Source organism: Chenopodium quinoa, unplaced genomic scaffold (genome assembly GCF_001683475.1).
Source record: "Chenopodium quinoa cultivar QQ74 unplaced genomic scaffold, ASM168347v1, whole genome shotgun sequence".
NCBI classification, from domain to species: domain Eukaryota; kingdom Viridiplantae; phylum Streptophyta; class Magnoliopsida; order Caryophyllales; family Amaranthaceae; genus Chenopodium; species Chenopodium quinoa.
Genome location: NW_018742738.1, coordinates 12793309 through 12799790, shown reverse-complemented (window position 1 = coordinate 12799790; position 6482 = coordinate 12793309). Strand labels below are relative to the sequence as shown.

Below are 6482 nucleotides of genomic sequence, written 5' to 3'. Positions count from 1 at the left end.
GAAAGTAATAGGTAATTTTAAACATGTTGTGTAGGTTTAACCTTCTCCTCTCTTCTATCTTTAAAACCCTGACCTCCAATATTACATTTTAGAAGGGCTTCCGTAATTTTTTTTAATTGGTGGAAAGTCCTAACCTTTGAAAAAAAAAAATTGAAACCAAAATTACTCATTAAGACACACTAAATAAGTCAAGTTAAAATCTTTACTTGAGAAACACTATCAAGATAATTAATGAGAGAATAACGAAAAAAAACTAAACACTTATTTAATTATCAAGCAATACAAAATCAAACTAAGCATCACTGGTACAACTAAAAATGTTTCGGTCTTCTTATTTTTTTAGGTCGGTGTCTTCTTATTTTTGATATTACTCTTGCCTCTAAAATAGGATTCAAATAAGATTGTAGACCTTGGTGAATCAGATAGGAATGAAATCAGATACGTCACCAAAAAAAACATAAATTTATTTAAAAAACACGTTTGTCAAATTAACTCATCTCGCTATTTTATTAACTAAGGAAATGATCTTATTTTTGATAAAATTGTTACTTTTAAAAATATATCTGAAGGTAGAAAAAAATACATTTAAATTTTTTGAAGACTATACATATGAACGAGAATTAAATATTGTAATGTATAAGTACATGTAACCTGAATATAACGCGGCATAGTACCAAAAAAATGGTCCTGGCGAGGCTCGAACTCGCGACCTTCGGCTCATAAGACCAACGCTCTAACCAACTGAGCTACAGGACCTTATGATTTTAAGGTTCAAAATTTAAGATTTTATATGATGATACATTGATTCAAATTGTGTGGTGAAAGGGATATTGTAATCCTACCTCTTATTAATCATATTCCTATCTTATAATCTCATACACCAAACACCTCATCATTGAAATAGATGAACATTAAATATCTTGAGAGCGAAAACGATTTTACATCATGAAAATTAACAAACTAGGATATCTGTTGGTGAAGAATCAATCTAATATGTAATTTGCCATTAATGATCTTTATTCTAGAGATAATATATAATCAGTGTGGTTGCGAGAATGTTATTGAATGGAGAGTGTTAGTGAAGGGAGAGTTTTGACGAAGGAGGGAGAGTAAATAAGCGAAAGAACAATACGATTTCTTAAATTAGACCTTGATAAATCGGGAAAAATTTGGGTGCCAATGGAGTTAGTAAAAGTCACGTGAGGTGGTTAATGCCGAATAGTTTAGTGTAAAAATTGGTGGTTTTTATTTTTGACACATGCTTAAAAAAAGCTACAAATTGCAAGTAAACTAATAGTTTTCGCAATTGTTGTAGTTAAATTAAGAACTCGTATCTTTAATTTGGTGATCAACCTTAAATTAGCTTACTTGTGCATCTTCCAATATTGGAATTTGAAACCTAATAGTTTGATCTTGAGAAGGACTATAGGTATCAAATATCCCCTTAAGCTATGATCTATCTATCTACACACTATGTTTGTTGCATGACTTTTATGTCTTTAATTTAGAAAGAGGTGAGCCATTTCGAATATGGCAATAATTAGTAGTTTTTCTAGTTTAACCATTGTTTTATAATATCTCTGCTTCTAAATAAGTGCATCACTTGTCTTATTCGATCATTTTTTATAAGTGCACAACTTTTTGAAGAAATATTTCTCTAAAAAATTTCTTTCCCATCCCACTACCCTATTCAACTTTTTTTTTTCCCACTCTTCCTACATTTCTCATGCATATTCACATTCCTTTTATGTACTGTAAAATAAAAATATTTCCCGTATACATTTTATTCATTTCTTATATTCTTAACTTGACCTATACACAATAAAATAATCAAGTGTTATAGACTTTATACTCTAGGACCAAAAATAGTATGGTGCTCTTGTGAGTTTCACTTACATACCATACCTATTTAGCACTTTCTCTTTTTGTTTTTTTGCTATACTTTGATTTATGCATTATATCTATCCTATTGTAGTTAAGTTTAAGGGGTTGCCTGAATTCCATGTAATGATTAAGGGGTAGATTATAACCCACTAACTATTAGGGGGGAATGAGATATGGGGGATAAATTTTTCAGAAGCGGATATTAATAAGGTTTGGGAGTTTTAATAGTTTAGTAAATTTCAGTCCATTACCAAGTTTGGTATATCAAATTCAAGGAAACTACATCATATTATCACAAAAATCGCACAAAATTGAAGTAATAATTGTAGGAGTTTATAGGTACTACGCAGCGAAAATAACATGAATCATATTCAATCAAGTACCAATCCAGAATCGCATGCATAACACACAAGACACATAATCATACCTTTGACGCGTGAATTCTACGAAGCTATTTGACAGGAAAATCAGGGAGAGAATAGAGCCCCAAGCGTTGCACCTCTTCTTAGTCCACGAGATTCGAACGAGCCATCCACCAATACTAGATTGGTCGAGTGATTGAGGAAAACCGCGATCACCACCTTTATGGATAACCGACCACTGCACGAACCACCACCACCACCACGGACCACCATCGACGTGAGGAGGAGGAGAGAGCCGTGAGAGAGAGGAATATGAGAGAGGTGGGTTTCGTGTTTGCTAATTAGGGTTTGATCACACTGATCAGTTAATTGCTTACATGCAAACCTAGGCACCTAGTCTATTTATATACTATTATAATTAGACTAGGGCACAAAGCTCAAAACTCTCTTATCCACTCCATATGGGCGGCCACCTTGAGTGATGAGACCCATGATGGGCCCCGTCCTCTAATGCTCGATCTAGCCCCTTTGTGAACCTTATAGGATCCATCCAATTGGGCTTTGGGCTATTTTACTAGTCCAAAGATCGTTAGTACCTCTAGCTATGGAAAAACGACGACCCAAATGTACGAACTTAATTATCTCCATAATTTGATCCATTTATATATCTAGTAATTGCACACGACGAAGATATAACTCCTTCAATCTCCCACTTGTCTGAGACAAGGGTGCAATATTCAAATTCCTTAAGTCAATATGTGTGTCGATTTGATAATATGATTGCATCACATGTCGAGATCATATTAATCTACAAATAGTTTCTTGAAATTTGAGTTAGAATTACAAAACCAAATGATTCATGTGTAATGCATTTGAACGCGGCCACGTATTTTCTGAATTCTCCCTCTTCAAGCGGCCATGACACATTTCCTAATTTAATAGGTAGACTCTATCCAATCTTGTGGTAACATGACTCCCACTTAACTTCTGAAATAATCGGGAAACACCCTTTATATTCTCCAGTTACGGCTAGACGTTTGAGTGTACCACAGTCACAACATCCATTGAATGAAATCAATGTTCCACTCATGTCAAAGGAATCCACTAATATATACGGAAACTCTATACTTGAACTTCAAAGTAGGTCATTAGTTCGATCATGCATATCCAAGTGATTGACCGAGCATCACTATGCCCCTATAGCCTATGAAACTGCGCTATCCAATCAATCTTACATGCCAGTTCATTTATTGAAACCATTTATGTCCACTTTAATGATCTCAAACTAGGAACTCAAATAATATATGAGTTTTGTTCACATGTGGGGTTTTAATTCACCAGGTCATCAACCTGATGAGCCCATCAATTCATAATTATTTTGGACATTTTATTTAATTTCCAAAACCATAATTAAATAAGAGAAATAATAATTTCTATTTTAAACATAATTCTGCAAATTGATGCATTTCTCATGTAATATGTTTTCTCAAAACATATACAACTTAAATTACATAACTTGCTTCAATCTTAAGACTTTAATATGACTCTCATACCTAAGTCCATGGAAGGGGTTTAGTGATTTCTCACTCATAATAAAACTTTGCAGAACATGACCTTCCGCTGGTCAATGATCTCATAGTTGAGGTGATATCTCATATCCTTTTGTTTGGATTTGTGATGTGACCCTGGCTCCTTTGTTCTTGGGCAAAGGTGACCTGTTAGTCACATGCCATTTTAATCCGAACTTCCTCTCTAGCTATCTTACTAATAGTTTAATACACATATTCTGACATTGAGTATGCAAGAGTGCTCTGCTTTGAACTCTTCAAGCTCACTGTCCTTCTCCATCCAGACACAAATATGCATTTAGATCACCATTTAGAATCATCTTGCCTATTTGGAAAACTTGTATTCGTGTAACCTTTTGACAACTTGCTTAAATTACCATTTAACACAATAGCTAGAAATATTCCTTTTGTGCTTCTCAAGTACTCAAGGATTTGTTCTTGGTAATTCTGCGTATGCCTATTCTGAATTTGCTTGAAACCCTTTACACATGCACAAGTCATATGAAACATCTTGCTTTGTACATTTCATGGCACATCTAATGGATCCTTTTGCAGAAGCATAAGGTACACTATCCATACAACTTAACTCTTTTAGATTTTGAAGGCACTGAGTTTAACTGAGTGTAATACCATGAAACATGGGAAGATATCCTCTCTTAGAGTCTTGCTTCATGAACTTGTCAAGATCCTTATCAACATAAGTCTCTCGATTCATTCCAATCATTCTTCAAGATTCACTTCATGGATTTCAATCCCCAATATGTACTCAACATCTCCTAAGTCTCTCATATAGAAACAATCTCTCTAACCATTGCTTGACTTATTCAAGCATTGATATATTATTTCATATGAACTGTATGTCAACTACATACTAGACTAAAAGACCAATTACTCCCACTAAACTTCTTGTCTCTACAAGATTCCCTTTTTGTTCTACTAAGGAAATCAAACAGTTTGATTGCCTAATCAAAACGAATGTTCCAACTCCCTGATGCTTACTTCAATCCATTAAATGAATTTCTAAAGTTTGCAAAACTTTCTAGGAATTTCTGGATTTCAAAACTCTTAGGTTGTATCATATACATGTTCACCACCAAGAACGTTTCATGAAGGTGATTTTGATATCCATAACTAGAATAATCTGAATAGGCTTACCCAACTAATAGGTTTGACCCTATTTGTAAGACTATTATGGACTAACACATCGTTACAAACATGGAGTCCATACTGGATTTCATGGCTTTAAGCCATTTCCTGAGTTGGCACTTAGCCAAAGCTTGCTTGTAGGGCATGGATTCTAACCGTTCTAATAAGAAAACTTTAGAATCCACCTTTTCTCAGAATTTCAACAAACTGTTTGTTTTTATCCCAAGTAACCTACGATAGGTATGAGCGACAATAGAATTATTCTCTTCAACTCTTTGAAGCCTCGCTAGTTGAATTCTCGCTAGTTGAATTAGCTTGCTTCAACACATGTTTTATCAAATTAGCTGATTTCATGCGCCTTCGTCTCTGATGTAGTGTTATCCACTTCCATTTATTGCTCGTCTCGAATCTCATCGAGATCTAACTTTACTCCCACTTGTCTTTGTAGGAAGACATTCTTTCTATAAAGACACTATCGCGAGCAACAAACACTTTGTTTCTACGCGATTGTAGGAATAATACCTCTTAGTTTCCATGAGAAAACCCATGAAGAACTATTTTTCTGATTTAGGGTGCATTATGTCATCTTTGTAAACATTTTACATTGATTTCATAACCCTTAATCCTATTTAGAAAAGATAACTTTTGGAAAATTTCCAAAACATAACTCTTATGACATCTTTTTTTTCTGCTTTGGTTAAGTCTTCTGTTTAGTATATTCGCAATTGTTGTTGTAATGTATATCCTCAAAACGATATTTGTAAATCATTAAATCTTGGATCGAACAATGGCAAGCAAAGTTTGATTTCTTCTTCATAAACATACACTTTAATTGTAATGTTTCTGGATTGTGAATTAATTCAACAATTCCCTTTAGATGATCATTCCTTTTGAGTTAAATATTTATCACAACAATCATATTGTGGTGTTAAATTGTTTATCTCAAACTGATTTTACATTTCATTTTGGAAATTTGAACATTTCAATGTTTCCAAGCTTTACTTCATTAAGTAATTATCGATATATTTACTTAAATCGGCAGTAAAAGCAATGAAATAGTTAAATCTCCTTGCTAATTTTGAATTATTAGTTCACATACATCATATGTATGAGTTCCAAAAGGTCATTTTTGCTTCTTTTACCCTTTCTACTAAAAGGCAACTTGGTCATTTTAACTTATCAAGCATGACTTCTAATTCTCAAGTGATTCATAATCATATAAGAATAAGAGTACATCCATAACTTTGGATGTGCAAATGGTTAATGTGACCTAGCCTTACTTGTTATAAGTAAGTGTACTTTGAATCATCTAAATTTACTTTTGTGATCTACTTATATCAATGACATAAAACAAAATTAACTCATATCTAGCAAAATGAAAACAATTTATTACCTTGGTCATGGATCAACACTTGTCCAAGCCAAGTAAACCAAATTCAGTATTAAAAACAAGAAAACCGAAATATTGTCTCATTAAAATTGGAAATTGTCTAAAATCATGATAAATAATCAAAATTTGAAA

General features: G+C 33.4%; 1 non-coding gene across 1 annotated transcript; it reads right to left on the bottom strand.

Moving 5' to 3' along the window:
* Positions 1 to 682: 682 nt before the first annotated feature.
* On the bottom strand, positions 683 to 756 carry TRNAI-UAU. Its single transcript has one exon. It is a non-coding gene; the product is annotated as a tRNA-Ile (tRNA).
* Between the last annotated feature and the right edge of the window lie 5726 nt (positions 757 to 6482).